Consider the following 18,403-nt stretch of genomic DNA (forward strand, 5'->3'; position numbering starts at 1 on the left):
CCCTCTCCGAGTTATGGAAGCAGATGTATCCTCACCAGCTTTTGATGTAATATATGGCATGCTTAGATGTAAGTTTGAACTGTTTATCATATCAACATGGCTTGTTTGATGATTCTTGGTGTTAGTAGGCTAGCTACTGTGCGAGCTATAGTACTTGCAAAACACTCACCGAAGAGAAACGTTTGGGCTGATGAGCTCGTGGTACGCTTATACTTATCCCTCGTCGATCGACCAATAGCCCTAGCTCCTAAAATTGTAGGGTTAGCGATCGATCAGACAATAGTCGACATACATTCATGCCTCATTTGGTTCATAGGGTAGGAAAATCGTAGCAAAAGTACAGAGAACGTGCAACACAAAATCATAGCAGTGCAGACACGTACTCCCTCCGTTCCAAAATAGATGACCTAGGCGGGCTAGTTTGGCCTAGTGGGTTTCAGTGATATAACATGGTACAGTGCCTTCCAGTCTTCGCGTGTGGTAGCAGTATTGCGGGTACAGTAAGTTTTCTTGAAGAAGCGGAATTCAACGAAGTCATGATGGTTCCTTCGTCCAAACAACTTACAGTGGGAAAGGTTCGGCCTGCGATACAACCGGGGCAGACCAAGATAATTTTGTGCATGGCAAGTGGACCAGGATGGTCGACGTCCCACATGTCGGCGAATGAAAGTATTCTTTCCGATATAGAGGACGAGCAACGAGTATTCATTGTTTATTTTTTATGAAAGCTATTGTCTTCACTGTTACGACGGAGGAGTGTGAAACACGGCAGCCCAGTGAACTTTGCGTGTGCACCACTCCCTCCTTCCTCATGTAATGCTCAGGTTACAGCTTTTTCTCACTTTCTCTCTATCTATTTCCCCTCAAATGTTTTTCACCTTTCTTTTTTTAAGACACAATTGTTTTTTATGCTTTTTTTAGAATTATTTTTTTATACCTAGGAGCACGTGTAGAGACGGGCCCTTGCAGAGCCCACTCCTTGACTTTGTCAATGCCTCTCTCTCCTCCACATAAGGAGTACTTTCTATGCATGCATGCGGCGGGCAGCTGGCGTCTTGAGGGGCCAGGGCGGTGAGAGCGGGCTCCGGAAGCGGTCCAGACTCCAGCATGGCCCACGTCACACTATCACCATATATTTCTTAGAGTCCGTGCGCGGCGGGAGGGCGATCTCTTCTCCCTCCCCAGTTTCTCTCTTCTCAGCCGACGCCCACCGAGCGATTAGATTTCGGCTATCGACGGTTTATTCAATTGGGATAATTGATTTTATGCCCCTAGTTGGGTCACACTCGGCAGGTTTACCCCTAGTTTCTAAAAACACTTGTTCCTGCCCAAACCACTCTGCTCCTCTTATGCTTTTGCCCTTTGACCGTTTGACCATCACTTTGAAAACTTCATAAAAAATTCATACTAACTCAGAAAAATTCAAATAAGATATCAAAATGTTCAAAAAAGCATCACCTATATGTGCATGTCATTTGCATTCATGAAACAAGTGTTGGCCAGTCCCCATCTTAGTTTTAGCTCATATGACCTTAGCATGAATAGTAAAATCTAAAAAAATCTAAAAATTCTATAAAAATTGGTGGCAAACTTTGACCAATGTTTTGAGTGATTGCCAGGTTTCATAAGGAAATGACATTCGTGGAAGTTGTGGCAAAAAAACAAAAATCAATGCTCCAAAATTTCATTTTTCCCATGACTTCCACGAATGTCATTCCCTTATGAAACTTGGCAAGCACTGAAAACATTGGTCAAAGTTTGCGACCAATTTTTTTTAGAATTTTTAGAATTTTTTAGATTTTACTATTCATGCTAAGGCCATATGAGCTAAAACTAAGATGGGGACTGGCCAACACTTTTTTCATGAATGCAAATGACATGCACATATAGGTGATGTTTTTCTGAACATTTTGATATCTTATTTGAATTTTTCTGAGTTAGTATGAATTTTTTATGAAGTTTTCAAAGTGATGGTCAAACGGTCAAAGGGTAAAAGCATAAGAGGAGCAAAGTGGTTTGGGCAGGAATAAGTGATTTTGGAAACTAGGGGTAAACCTGCCGAGTGGGACACAACTAAGGGCACCAAATTAATTATCCCTATTCAATTACGGTCCCACATGTCAGTGAAATTGCAAGACAACGCGTCTGGTTGCGATGCGTACGAGTCATAAGTGTGCCGCTTTTTACTTTAGAACTTGCGAAGCGTAACATTTTTGCGCGATCGATCGATAGAAATCCAGAACAAAATGACGAGGGCGGTGCTTTCCCGCTCGTTAGGTTGGCTAGTTCGAGTGATATGACGTGCTACAGTGTCGTCCACTTGCTCCATTTTTATGTAAGCAAGAGTTTACACTCCATCGCGGGAGGAGTGCGAAACACCGTGGATCTGATTTTGATCGAGGGATAACTGTTCCCTGCCAAATAATGGAGGATTGTTAGCGATTATAGCATGATAGTTAGGGCATCTCCAGCGCTGGCCCACAAATTTACACCGGCATCTGTCCGAGGACACTGATGGATGCCATCCGATGCTGCCCGCATACCTTTCGACAACTATATGAACTAACCGGACAAAATTCATGCAAACAAAGCAAATTTCAAATTAACCGGATGAAATTCATTACATTTTGAAAACTTTTCCTACAAACTGGATGAAATTCATTACATATTTTGCACAAACCGTACTAAAACCTACTGTAAACCTAATCTAAACGATCGCCGGGACCAGAGCGGCGGCGACCTACCGTGTACTACTCTTCCTTGATGCCGGCTGCGCCCGCGCACGCGCACCGGCTTCGTGGTTGTGGAGGCGGAGGGTGGCCGGGGGGTGCCAGCGATCTCCTTCGTTTGCTCCTGCGATAGTATGTCGAAGAGAGCTTTGGAGCGCGCCCAGAGCGGAGCCGCCGATGTCCCTCGTCTGCTCCTGCAAGAGTACGTCCAAGAGAGCTTCGGAGCGCCAGGAGGCCATGGTTGAAGTGGTACCGACAGAAGGAAGGGGCCGGAGGAGAATAAGTGTGGGTCTTTGGCTATGGCTGGGAGCTGGGGCTCAAGTTAATATAGTGGGCGAATGGCAATGAGCCGCGGCAGACGGATGGACAACTGGCGCTGGAGTAGGTTCATCGGGCGGGAATGCACATGCTGCTTTAGTGACTTAACTGTAGATGCATTTGGGTTACTGACATGTGGGCCCAACGGGCATCTGGCCCGCATGTCAGTGACACACCAATTGCACCTACAGTTAAGTCCGGTGAATGCGGCATTGACATTCTAGAGAGACGGTGACCGTTTCAGGCGGGAAGCGCGTGCTAGCGATGGAAGGGGTTTTGGTGTGCAATGGCACTAAGATCGGTCGCTCACGATAGTACATACTCCGTACCATACTACCATAGTACCCTCTCTAGCTTAGGCTGTTTTATAGATTGTTGTTGTGATGGATGATATACATGAGCAAGGCGGTCCATGTATGACCGTTGGTGTTGAGCCAAGTGAATACATGCTCTGCGTTCGCGTAGGGCTCCATCAAACGTCTAAACAGTAATGTCAGGCACCGCGCCGCACACTAACCGGTAAGGCAGCGATGGCGTCCCGCCGCGCCGAGTTCCTTGCCGCCCACGACCGCACACAAAATGGTAGGGAAGCGATGGCATCCCGCCGTGCCGAGTTCATCGCCGCTCGCGACCTCACAACTATGTGGGAGGAATTTGAAGATGCCAAGGCCGAATGGGCGGTAGAGCAAGAGGCGGCCAAAGCTGCACAGAGGGAGCGGAAAAGTCAGAAAGCACTCAAGAAAAGAGATGCCCGCCGCTGCAAGAAAGAAAAGGACACACGCGCTGCTGCGAAGAGGTCGGCGGAGATCCAAGCACGGTGGGGTGTCGCCGACAAAGCCGGGAAGGAGAACGACGGCGTCTAGCCAGCATGTGAGAAGTAGTAGTACTAGTAGTTAGTGTGTGTGTCTGTGTCTGAGTACGAGCATGTACCAGTACTACTAGTTACTACTGTAGTTTTTAGAGCAAATTACCAGTACATTAGCCTAGACTAAATGGAAAAATTCCTATCCTAAGCATCAAATGGCATCTCTTTCTCTATAGGAATTGAGATGCATGTCATCTCACTTCCTATGATTTTCATATTCCTATCCTATGAATGAAAGAAGGCCTCTGTTGGAGTAACTACTGTAGCTAGCAGTACTGCATGTATAGTAGTTTTCTTCAAGAAGCGGAATTCAACGAAGTCATGATGGTTCCTTCGTCCGAGCAACTTCAAAGTGGGAAGCGGGCCTGTGATTTGACGGCTCATTAGTCATTGTTACTACGGCGCGACGACCTGGGTGACTCTCCCTTGGAGTTCTGCATGCATGGCAAGAGGACCAGGATGGTCGACGTCCCACATGTTGGCGAACGGAAGTATTCTTTCCGATATCGAGGAGCAAGGAAACCACGTGGTATAGTATCACTGCTGATTGGTTCGCAAAAAAAAGTATCACTGCCGATTTATAATTATTTTTTATTTCTGATGAATGCTAGCGTTTCAACTCTTACGACGAAGGGTGCCAAACACGCATGTGCTGGATGTCCCACACATCAGCGAAAGGAGTGGGACATGAACAGCGTGGTAGAGCCCAGCGTAAAAAAACAGCATGGTAGAGCGTCTCCACTTCTTCCACTTCTGGGTCGGAGACCACACGTAGTAGTACTTAGTGGTATGAACGATACAAAGTGCGACCTGGAGAGAAAGACACGTCTAGTTGGAAGGTCGCGGGGCATACACGTAAACAAATATAAAAGTTAATATGTGCCTCCAACTAATATAGTAGTAGTAGAGTACTTAGGCACGTACTCCATAACATCACTGTGCATTGCACATACAACATTTAGTGGTAGTACGTAGTAAGAGACAAATGCCGCCCAAGAGTTCCCTTCTCAACCTACTTTTGGGTGTTTGGTAGAGTGTATGGAGGGTGCATTAGTCCACACTAGTTTAGCACAAATACACTAGAAGCATACATGAAGAGAGCATGCATGAAAAGAGGTGTTGAGTTGAGCATGCATGAAGAGGGAACAACTATGCTGAGACGAGAACGCAACCAAACACACCCTATATGCCACGCATGTTCATACCATTTGTGCCTTTCTACTTCACTTACTGCGCTACATTACTCAGGTTCGTACGTCCACTCCTGGGTACATGTCCATTTCGTAGTTCCAGTCCCACGTGTTCTTCATATAGATAGAACGATCCTTGCATAACACGTGCACCTTGATGCTAGATGTCTCGCGTCTTGGCAAAAGGATGAACAAAGCTCACCTAAAAAAATAGAGTGGAAGAACATAGATTCCGGACGACCGAGAAGGAGCAAGGAACCTCGTGGTGGAGCATCTACACTCATAATATTTAATATTATTCAGCAATATAAAATTAACCAATCATCATCAAAGTGGACTGAAAGAGTACGAAACACGGCAGCCCAGTGTAGTTACATCATACTAGTACATGGCTAACCCACGCTATCACCATATTTCTTGGCTTCCATGCGACACCTATCAAAGTGCGGTGGGCTGGCGTTTCTGCCGTCTATTGAGGTCGGTTAACTATCACATGTTAGCGACATGCCAAGAGCATTCTAAAAAAATTCCTTTCATGTTCCGTTTTCAAAAAAGAAAAAAAATCCTTTCACGTACGAATTTGACTGTATGCTTTGAGCAACTGGCATGTCCTATACTGCTCATGTTTGATACTCTAACTTAGCTAGAGGTTAGACTAACTCATGACTAACCCTGAACTAACTGTAGCCAAAGAGGTGTTTGAGTGACAGGGTTAGGTTGACAATAAATTCACTTCATGGAGAGAGAAAAGTGATTTTTTAGTGGTCCCAATGAGAACTATCTCCAGTTAGCACCTCTTGGGTGGGATATTTTTTTTGGTGGGTTCGATGCAACTTGCTCCAATTTAAACCCTCATGCTTGGATACTTTAGGGCTATTTGAGCCCCAACTAGCTCAAACTAACTATAACCCATGGATCCAAACAGGGCCTATGGCCAGTCTCGACGCGGAGCAGTCGCGTGCACCGGGAAGCGGCGCTCTCTCGTCCGTCGCGCCACTTCAAAGCCGGCGCCAGTGAGTTGTCGCCTCCGCTCTGGCCGGGCATTAATGCGGCACTGACGCTCCAGGGCGACGCTGACCATTTCATGCGGGAAGCGTGCGCTGGCAAGGGAGTATAGGTTTTGAACCGTTTCAGGTGTAGTACTGGTAGTTTGCAAAACTACTCAATTATTGCACTCGGTTTCCTAAGAAATTGTGGTAAAAACGTTACTTCACAGCCCGCTTCCCTTCTCCTTCCTCTTCCACCGCCCGCGCACGTCCGCGGGAATCGACCGGTCAACCCGTATATAGGAGTGCTAGCACAAAAAGAGGCATGCATGACCACTAAAATTTCCATATTAAAGCGCCGCTCCGGCGTGAGTATGGCGTATGTTGTTACCTTTGGCCGGCCCATGGCTACCGGGCGACAGCGACCAGAGAAGAGGCGGCGGGAGGGGAATGAATGCAGCTACTGTTTGGGTTCGCCTTCCGGCTTAAATAAATCACAGCATCACGTGTACCCGCGGGTGCACAAATTGTAACATGCGTGTCTGCTTAAGTGGGCGTCATGTAACTGGTGTGTGTGTGAGAGAGAGATTCTGAGAGACAGAGTGCGTGTGTGTGACTCTACTCTTCGGACATGTACTCAACCTTTTGCATCAGGATATAAGTATAATGGTATTTATATTAGCTAGTGATTTACATGGCCATGTTAACGTGGTTGTGTCAAAAAATGTTACTTCCTGCTCGTGATTTGTGTTATATAATTACAAGCAAGATTCTCGTGCATTGCATGGAACATCAATATGCAATTTTTTACAAAACACCTATTGTGATTGACCCATGCAGGAGTAATCCCATGTGTAAAAAACTAATGATATCTCGAGAATTTTATCGGAAAACTGGTATCTCGAGAATGTCATCGAAAAAATGAAAGATGAGAGATAAGGCGGGGAGGAGTGGAGCGTGGTGGTGACTGGTGGTCGGAATGGGCGGAGGCATGGGGATTGACGGTGCCGGCAGGCGGCAGTGGCCACCATGCATGCTAGATTGTTCCAGAGACTTATTCCTTTTTTAATTGCTGAGCAATGAGGTTGCGGGAGATAATGATGTGGAGAGAGGTGCGGGTATCTTTTGTAAAATTATCATTGTTTGCTTTCTATCCGTTAGATATATATCATACGGTCTGTATTACAAGATGGCAGGCACACCATCATCGCCAACTTGTTTTTTTATAAGGGTACGGATGATAAGCTTGCTGACTACTAAAGTAAAGTGGAATTTGTCCATGTTATGCAAGTAAATAAAGGTGATTGTTTATCATTTGGGTAAGGTTGGATGAAGGGTGGTAGGAACAAATGCTCCGCCTAGAGCATGTGTGTGTGAGATGGAGTCTTAGTGTGTGTGTGGGGTGCTGTGTGTGTGTGTGTGATGGAGTCTTAGTGTGTGTGTGGGGGGGTGTGCATGCGTGCGTGCGTGTGTGTGTTTGTGTGTGTGTGTGAGAGAGAGAGAGAGAGAGATGGAGTCTTAGTGTGTGGGGGTGTGTGTGTGCGTGTGTGTGTGTGTCACGGGGTCCTCTGTGGCGGATGTAATTTAAGTGTACATGGCTTCATCATAGAGAGGTGATGTGTATGGTAGAGGCCACCAACGATGGCGTGCGAGAGAGAAAATGCCCATAGAGAGGGAAGAGGTGTGTGCGCGTGAGAGGAGTCGACATCGAGAGAACGTGTTTGTTCGAGACACCGAGGAAGACTACTATATATCGATGGTGCATGTAGGCGGGAATTAAACAAAGGGATGGTCTTATTGGTTTCGGGGATATAGGGGAAGAGTGAGAGGCGGAGGGGGGGGGTAGCTAGAAGGAGATTGTTAACTGTGAGTGTGTGTTTAACCCATCCAGGCGGAAGTTATGTGCACAAAAGAGGAGTTCGATTCGATGTGGCATTAGGATTGAGGGTAATTAACTACGTATGGAGACATAGAGACCTTGAACATGCATGTGTGAGAGGTATACATGTATACGTGGGATGTGTGTGTGTGCGCGCGCGCATGATCGAGATAAAAGAAAGAAGACATAAGTCATAAGATCAATGACATGGGAGAGACGAATCAGTATGACAATATGCATGCATGTGAGAATGCAGGGAAGAAGGCCCGACAATTGAGCATGTGTTTTTGTCTTTAAGAGATAGTGGCGTGGGCTGGAGCATGCATCTATGGCGAGCAGAGGGAGTGAGGCGCAACGATTGTGCAAAAGAGATCAACCTATAAATGCATATGTATGGAGAAACATATATAGTGTGGGTGATAAGAAGCAAGACTCCGTGCAAGAAAGAAATGTTGACGGAGAAACTACAGATAGATACAGAGATGGAGATGCTAGCTAGAGGGACATCTGCTAGTTTGGGTGTTGGAGATGACCGTCGGGTGGTTCAGAGGGTGAAGTTATATATGTGTGTGAGAGGGCACTTGACTGCATGTCGAGAGAAACATATGTAGTGTGCGTGATAGGAATCAAGAGTGAGGGCGAGAAAGAAGGTTGATGGAGAAACAGATAAATAGAAAGATAAAGATGCTAGCTAGTGTGCGTTAGAGATAGGAGTCGAGTGGATCAGAAGGCTGAGTTATGTGTGTGGGTGTGAGAGAGATAGAGAGAGGGTGCATGTGAGTCACATACAAACAGATATCACAGATAAATGAGATCCAGAGAGACGGAGTTTTGTGTCTGCGAGAGAGAAAGATATTTCACAACGAGAGTGATAGCTAGAGAGACATATGAGGGAACGCAAGATATCTCTAGGGAGAGAGGGTGTGTGTGAACGACATACAAGAGAACAATGGAGAAATATGAGACCCTGGGAGACAGAGTTTGTGTTTGTGTGTGAGAAAGAGATATTGAAGAGGAAGAGTCATAGGTTCTCATATCTAAGGAGCGAAAGACATCTCTGTATGAGGGGTGTGCGAGTGGCACACATGGGAATAGTAGAGAGAAATGAGACCCCGGGAGACAAAGTTTTGTGTTTGTGTTAGAGAAAGAGATTCCACATGGAGAATCATAGTTAGAGACACATAGCAGGGAGCGAGATATACTTAGAGAGAGATAGAGTGATGAAGGTCGAGGGAGAGAGTACCGTTAGTGTGTTACGAAGATAAAAGATCATTGTCGACATACAGGTAGCACGCGAGATACCTGAGAGATGATGAACGCGTATAGGTCCAGAGAGATAGTCCTACATAAGCATGAGTGATAGCTATATGAGACGAATATCTGGATTAAAGGGGATTCAAATATTTAAACTGGAGATCACGACATCGATAATATCATAACGCAAATTGGTGTATCAAACAAGCATATTTATTTGAATTTGGGCACACGTGTAATGTTATATAGTTTATCAATATTGGTGATCCATAGATTCTTTAATTACAAACAATGCATGGTTTATATGCAATTAATGTCTAAACGGGATTACACTATATGTTGCGTGTGTGAAACACATTATACATGTTTGAGAAGTAAAAAAACCCGCATGAAACACACATTAATTGGAGACAGTTAGCGAGGAATGTATACATTGGATTTCAACATAAAGTGGTTTCAAATATTTGAAAATCCAAATTGATGGATACAACCTTATGAATCTGAGATCATGCCATTTGTAAACCATATTTATGTATAAGTGGTGTTGTGCTTTTGAAAGTATATATAAAAAATGATGTATATAGAATGTAATTCCAATTGAAAATGGATCCTGCCCGAAAAAATAGAATACAAACGGGATTCGAATTGAGTTCGCACGGTAAACGTGTACTCTGCAAAATTTGAACGAAGCGGGGAAAGTCGCAATAACCGCCTGAAACCAAAATATGCGAGATGGAAATCACTACTGCCTATCCCTGCCATGCAAAGCCTATCTGCTGGATTTTTATAGGTTTCGATAGGGGTAGGTTTGTAATTTCACCCAAACGTGACGTAACCGCCTCTCACCCGGATTCATACACGGTGGGCGCCAAAATACAGTATGTCCTCGGCCGAAATCGACTCCCTCCCCGATTCATATTCATACACGGTGGGCGCCAAAAACAAACTCTCGTCGGCAAATATTCGGTGTATGCGAGATTACCGTCCTATCCCCAACCGACTAATGTTGTTGTGATGTAGTAGAAATTTGATATGGGGGCTAAGTTTGTGAATTTCCTCGCATTTGAGACAAGCGCGCCCTGAATACATGGTTCCCCCTTCTTCTCTACCTCCCTTTTCCTCATTCGTACTCCGTGGGCGCCAAAACACCTTCTCCACCCCACCCTCCTCCGTCTGCCGCCGTCCGCCACCCCATCCACCGCCGTCCTCCTCCACCATGCCGGAGCTGATACCCCGACGCCGCCGTGCATTACAAGAGATCGACCTCTCTCATCCACGCCTTCGGACCGGGATCCTTGCATCCCGTCCTCTCGCTTCATCCCCGCCGTCGTCCACCTTGCCGGCACCGCTCCTACGACCGTCTCGTCCACCGCGCCCCGCCACCACCATCTACCCTCCTAGATCTGCTTCCACGCCGCTCACAGCCATCGCTACCGCAGCACCGTCAAATTCTCAGCAGATGTGTACACGGCGCCGCACCAGAGGCGGTACTCTTTCGTATCTGCCCAACTTATTTATCGCAGCAAGAAAATAGATCGCCACTGCTTTACTCTGATTTCTTGTCTTGGTTGCGAAGTTGCCTTTGTCCAGTTTGCACCTTCAGATCCGCCATGGCATGCTCAACACTATACTCCCAATGCTCATGGTTTTCCCCTTTTATATTCCACACTAGTTAAATCATAGTAGACTAAATTTCAAAATTGGGTCAGTCGATTTTTCAGAGCTCGCCGGAGTTCACCGGTGCGATCCAAGGGGCTCGGGTGGTTGTGGGGCCTCACCGAATGAAGAAAACTCAACGCGGGTGGGGGTTGGGGCGCGGGTGGGGTGGGGTGGCGGAGGAACACAGGCGGTGGGGGCCGGTGGTCCGGCCGGCGGCCCGTGCGGTGTTCTGTATGGGAAGAATCAGAGACGAGGAAGAAGAAGGGTTAGGAGATGTAGGATCTTCATCCAACCGCCTAAAATGGTCGAGAGACAGCTGGGAGTTGCATTCTTAATGCGCTCTGGTTCATCATGTGTAGGCACTACTCAACCAACATTTTATTATCCAAAATCTACTTGCTCTTCTTTACCATGTTCCTCTTCCGTTCTTCTTTAATATGTACTCTATCCGTTCCTAAATACAAGTCTTTGTATAGATTCCACCATGGACTACATATGGAGCAAAATGAGTGAATCTACACTCTAAAATGTATCTGGATACATCTGTATGTGATCCATAGTGGAAATCTCTACCAAGACTTATATTTTGGAACGGAGGGAGTATGCTAGTAGTACAGTATGTTCCTTGTACTGAAGATGAGCAGGGACATTTGCAGTGTAGAGGTCTATACGGTCGGTTGTGATGGACACTTTGAGCCTCTTTGATTCGTAGGATCTTGTAAACATAGGAATAGGGTTTGTAGTGGACTGCCCACTTGAATCCTATAAGAATAGCAAGGAAATGCACGGAGTTGTGTCGCCTTTGGGAGTTACACTGATATTAACAGTACCGCACCTTCACTTGAAGAGAGCTGGTATCCGAAGCCTTTCTAGCCGTACCGGCAATACTAGCACATATATTCCAGCAAGTTCCACTTTGCTGATTTTACTCTCATGCTTAAGGTTTTCCCGTTATATCTACACTATGATCTGTGTAGCTGCTTTGTGTCGCACTAGCAGCAGTCCACTCTTGAAGCTAAACATTGCAATGACTTACAAAATTGGCACCAAGGCATTGAGTGCCATTCTGGATGCAATGAAACTCATACGCTCCCCACCTGTTGACTCTTGTTCAGAATATGATCCTAATGACTCTTGTTCAAAATTGCCACATATAGGAAGACAGCATGTAATTGCATTTCTTTGGGCGTTGTGATTCATCATGAGTGGGCAACCAACATTGTATGCAATGAAGCGGAACCTCAAGAATATGCTTCCTCTTCTGTTCTTTAACATGTTCATCTTTGTTTATTCTGTATTTAGTACGTATAGTATGTTCCTTGTCAGGAAGGGGTGCAGGGACATCTGCAGTCAACAGCTGATAGAGCTAGCCTGTACATGATCGATAGGCTTTCAATTACTAGCGGCAATACAACACCATATTTTCAAGCCAGTTCCACTTTCCTGATTTATATATCGTGGTTATGGTGTACCCCTGTTATGTACACTATGATCTGCCTAGTTGTTGTGTGCTCTTGTTATCATGGTTTGGCAATAAACTCTCTATACAGTATATTATGAACTATCATCTGTCAGCTATCGTTACTTCTGGAGCCTATTTTTTGTGTACTTGTGCCAGATTATATAAATGCACGCACCATATTAAAGCACACATGAGCTCTCTCATCAGAATCCAGTGATAGCACACAAGTGTTTACAGGGGCGCCCCTATATTAGAATATCATCTGCATTACAAAGATAATCTCACAACTATTTATGTTTTCATGGTTCTCAAATATTATATGCAATTACAGTGAATATCAGAATCCACACATCAGAAGAATATTGTGGAACACTGCAATGACTTACAAAATTGGCACCAAGGCATTGAGTATCATTCTGGAAGCAATGAAACTCGTACGCTCCCCACCTATTGATTCTTGTTTAGAATATCATCCTAATGACTATTCTAACCTCGAGGAGTCAAAGGCAGATGGTCTGTCCTGTTCACCCATCAAGGTGTCTGTTCGAATTTGGCAAGGTTTTATTGATTGCGCGTATCTTGCATATGTTGTCTTGCATTTCTTCTACTTTGTTGCACCGCCATCTGCTTAGTTTACTCATCATATAACTCGAGATGACATGCCCATCCATTATCAATACATATTTCATCTGTCATCATACCATGTTTTTGCACTCAAATAATGTTCTTGTGCATCAGACATCAAAAAGGAAGAGGGTGATTGCCGAACCTGAAGAAGCACCAGCAAAGTCCTTGAAAAACGTGGTGGTGCCGAAGAAATCAGACAACGCCCCACTTATATTGGTTGTACAACCAGTGACACAAAACATAGGACCGACTCCAGCAGACTGTACCCATACTTCACTGGCCCCACCACTAGCCCCACCACACAGGACCCGCACTCCAGCAAAAGGTATATCGATTTCATTTGCCATAGCACCAGTCGTACCATAGAAAAATCCCACTCCAGCAAAAAGTACAACAAGTCCACCGACTGAAGACCTATCACAACTGCAGAGACGGCCAATTCCTGCAGATTAGAACCCCATTCCATTTATTCCCAGTTTAAAAGACAATGCTTTCAATGTTGTTAGGGACTATGTGCATATATTCCCATCATGGGAAAATTATAGTGAAGACAAACACCATTTTCATATCTTCCTGTCCAACTTACGTGTATGTGCTATTATTCATGGTTATTATTTTCCTGTTTTCTGCTGATCAAACACATCAATGATTTACATTACATTGTTGTAACTAGGCGAGGGTCAATCTGGATAGTCATGACGAGCAAAGCTTGCTTGTGCTTTTCAAGGAAGCATTGCAGCAGTATCGGTGTTACCTAAGGAAATCACACTTTGATGGCAAGTATATAAACGAATTTCCGGTGAAGTCTCCTGTGCTAAATTTAGAAGACATTGAATGGAAAAACCTTGTTATGCACTGGTTTCGTTCCCAAGATGAGGGAATGTCTATGAAATCACATGACAATTTGAACTTCTACTTTTCCGCATGTGCCTTATGGATCTTTTTTGCAGGAAATCTGCTCAAAGAAGAATTCTGGTTTGAAAAGAACGACATGATATCGCAAATATGCTGCCTGCTGCTTTGCTCTTGTTAGTACATGTTGTTTTGTATCACTGTACTTGCATACATACCTCGTTCATTATGTGACAGCAGTATGCATGATAGCTTGCTTATCAATTGTTTGCTCCAAATTATCTGATCTATATGAATGGTTATATTAGTGTACAATATATCCAATGCCAATGATTTTTTTAGCTCTGCATTGTTCTTGTAAGTACATGCTGTCCTTTATTAGTGTACTTATATTCACAGGTAGTTCATGTACCATCACTCTGCAGCTTATTTTCCTTTGCCCTCCATTTTCTACACATCAGATCTATATTTACTCTTACCATAAGGTTGGTACTGAAGAAGTTTAGCTGTGCATTGCTCTTGGCTATGCCTTTTGCCTGTATCGCTGCACATACATTTATAGCAACTTAGTTATGTAGCATCACTCTTCATCTTATCTTAAATATTCTTCATTTTTTCGTATATTATCACATCTATATTTACTTTTAACAAAATGTAGAATAAAGGCAATGCTTATGAAGAAAATTATGTGCTAAACTTCTTGAATTGCCCCCCCCCATCAGCATGGACAAGGGCTTTATAGAGCCTGTCTTCACCAGTAATGTATGTTTGTCCTTCTCAAGCCTTCAAACATTGTTGTGTATATTTGGTTAGGCATGGCTGCAACAGCTGTTTATTTTTGGTGTTTGCATCAAATTGCATGTTTAAAGTTTATTACATAGTTCATAAACAAAAGTTTGTCCTTCTCAATTTAAGTTTTCACACTACAAGGATTTGGGTCTATTGCAACAAAATCGTTCGTCGCAATACATGCTGATTTGTGGCGATAAGTACCTATTGCCACGAAACAACATTTGTTGGCAGCCGTTGCGACTGGACACATGGTAATAGGTTATTGCCACAAAAAAGCAATTGTGGCAATAAAGTGTGATATTGCAACAATCATGTGGGAAGTTGCCACATGTTTTCCCGTGGCAACACTCACCTCATGCCACAATTTGCTTTGTGGAGATAGGATTAATGCAACATGTAACAAATCATGGCGACTAGTAGCTGGTGGCGATAGATATTTGTGGCAACACCCTATGCCAACGATGTTTGTTTCGTGGAGCATACTCTTCCGTGGCAATAGTCAATTGTTGCAATAAACTATGGCAACAATCCTTGCTTTCGTGGCATTAGGCATTTTGCTATGAACCGCTACACTTGTGGCATTAAGTTATGGCAACAAATATTCCAGTTGTCGTAACAGGAAAAATTGCAACATACTAGTTTTGGTGGTGATAAATAGATATCACAACGGGTGAACTGTTTGTAGCGAGAAACTATTGCGACAATATAAAATTTTCATGGTGCTAACATGTGGCAACCAAAAGTGGGTTGTGGTAATATCCTATTGCAACCGTAAAAAAAATAGAGGAATTCAATTACAATATTCAAAACCATACGTATAATATGTAGATTCATAAAATTCATAATTCTCATAGCAAATATCCATCAAATGAAACTCAAATGTAATTTAGCCATCCTAATTAAGTGCCAAGACTAAATTGCCCGTGATCTAGAGTCCAGTCGATCTAGTTCTTTGGATCCTGCAATCAAGAAATAAAAAAATAGTTCTATTTAATGAGTCCAACATAACATACGCCATACAATTTTTCCAGACCCATTGTTAAAAAGAACTATTGCTAGACTAACTGGAGTAATACTGTGTCAGCAGGCATGTAACTGAGGGATCAGAACAGTTTTACAAGTGTAAATGTCTAAAGCATAAGCACAAGTACATGTACTAAAAGCTTCACCTATTGATTTAAGTTGTGACTCAATCTATAGTTTCAGTTAAGTTCATGTCCCTAGCTGGCACATATTCGTTTTCTGTAAGTTCTGACTCGATGCAGCAACAACACATGGTGAAAAGAAGAAGCAGCTAGTTAATTAGGAAGGCCAATGACGTAAATATAAAATGCAGGTGATCATGAAGAGAAAGCAATGTTGTGACTTACCATTGCTTCAAACATTTGAGAATTCTTTGTTGCAGCTTGTATGAGCGCATTTGGAGAAATAACAATTAGCCTTCCACCTTGAGTCTTATTAGGACTAGATCTCTGTAAAAGAGTATTTTGCAAGTTTGTACTACTATTTTCTTTCTCAATCCTCTTCGTAGTCACCTGCAAATAGAAGTGCACTTTTAGCAATGTACTAGTAAATGTGCATGTGCAATGCACGTCTTGACTAATACTCCCTCCGTCCCAAAATTCTTGTCTTAGATTTGTCTAGATATAGAAGTATCTAATACTAAAACGTGACTTGATACATCCGTATTTAGACAAATCTAAGACAAGAATTTTGGGACGGAGCGAGTATTACAATCGTATGTGAAACTTCACTTGTGTATGTATTCAATGTGCACCAGTGAATTAATCATGTGAAATCAGCAAATATACAGTAAACTTTACAAATCGATCTAACAGAAGATCAAACATTACCCTGGTCATAGCGAAGTTTCAGCTTGTAGTGTAGCAAGTTCTTCATCTTCAGCTGTAGCTTTCTGTGGAGCAGGGAGAATTGCTTGCTTATTTACAAGACACACACTGCTACCTCCAATTCTTCAAGTTCCTCCTTTGGTTAATCCTGCACATTTTGTGCAATAGTATTAATGATAAGTGACTCAGCTAAAACAACGAAACGGAAGATTGTAATAAATCTTAAATATTACCTTGTTCAAATTAGCAAAAGCAAGAGGATCTGACAATGCATCATGAATTTGTTTCATATGTCCAGTCAGTTTGTTAATTCCACCCATATCTTTTCAACGCACCAATATTTCAACAATATGCATGTAGCAATCAAAATATCTAATTTGCAAGGCTGAAAAGCTACACATGAAGCATTTGCAAGACCGTGACCATAGTAATGGTACACCTGGGAACGAAATTGGAGATTACAGTGACAGAGCATAAAATAAAGTAGTTGGGCGCAAGAGAAAAGCTCCACATACAGTGAGATGGCTCATACGTCCATAAGACTACATGGTGTTTGTTTGGATCAACTATTTTTTCCAATCGACAAAGCCCAAGTCCAAAATCAAAAATATCAAGATGTATTGACAGTTATCGAACTTGCAAGATATATTCTTTAAGCTTGATTTGTCCAAAACCATCTTAAACTTTCATAAATCGGAAAAGGTGGGTGGATTTCCTCCGATGATAAATAAAGAATGGAAAAATATGTAATGATAATTTTGTATCCCTGGTTACTTCCAAACACTAAATTAAGAACTGAGACACGTCATTACCAAGTATTTTACAAGATCCATGATTATTTCATCATACAGTAAAATAGCAATGGAGACAACAACTAATGAGTAATGACCAAGGGTCTTTTCAAAACATCCTGCATCCGAATAAATCATCAACACTAACCAAGGGCCTGATGCTGCTCCTGATTTTCTCCTATTGGCTCTGCAGCATGATTCAGTTAAAACGGACGTTTAGTTCAAATCCACCAAAATCCCAAAAGAAATGCAAAACATTTTAGTGCATATGGTAGACAAAAAATGCAGTTTCGGCAATGAAACTACCTTTGCAGGCTTGACGTTTCCTTGCGCGGGGCGGTGGTGATGCGCGCCACCTTGTTCACCTTGCCGGTCATCATGTCCAATAAACCTAAGAAGGTGGACCATGTTCAGCATCTTTTTTGTACTGTGAAAAATAATAATATGTATGCTTGTCAATTAGAGGCCGACAACAACACTTTCTATTGACTTCAATATTTGAAAATTTATTTTCTTCCCATGGGACATTTTTTGTATGAAACAGTATTAGAGAAATTTAGTTAAACAGACATTAATTATGCTCATATCCACCAAAATCCCAAGGGCATGCAAAACATTTGAGTGCATATGGTAGAAAAAAAATACAGTTTTGGCGGCGAAACTACTTTTGCGGGCTTGGCCAGTCCTTGTGCATGGCGGTGGTCATGAGCTCCACCGGCTTCGCCTTGCTGGTAATCGTGCTCAATAAACCTGGGAGCAAGAAGATTGAACATGTTCATCATTTTTTGTAGTGTCCAAAATAATAATATGTATACTTATCAATTAGAGGTCGACAACAACACTTTCTATTCACATTTTAAAGTTTATTTTCTTCCTTAGTAAGAACAAAAATCATGCTAGGAAAACAAATTTTACTCAATGATTAGTTTAACTGTTGAGCAAATAGTTACAGGTTCAGCTGACACCTTTGTGTTTTTGTTACTGATTTGTAGCTCCTCTCTTTTTCTCTTCTTTGTAGGCTGAGAGTATATCCAACCTTTGATAAAGTTTTGAACGTTGAAAGTTCTGAATCTATATGTTAGATTTATCTAGCTTTTTTCTAGGCTGAGAGTATATCCACACCCTTTTAAGGCAGTCAATGGACAGAAA

Source organism: Triticum aestivum, chromosome 1B, assembly GCF_018294505.1.
Source record: "Triticum aestivum cultivar Chinese Spring chromosome 1B, IWGSC CS RefSeq v2.1, whole genome shotgun sequence".
In the NCBI taxonomy this organism is placed as follows: domain Eukaryota; kingdom Viridiplantae; phylum Streptophyta; class Magnoliopsida; order Poales; family Poaceae; genus Triticum; species Triticum aestivum.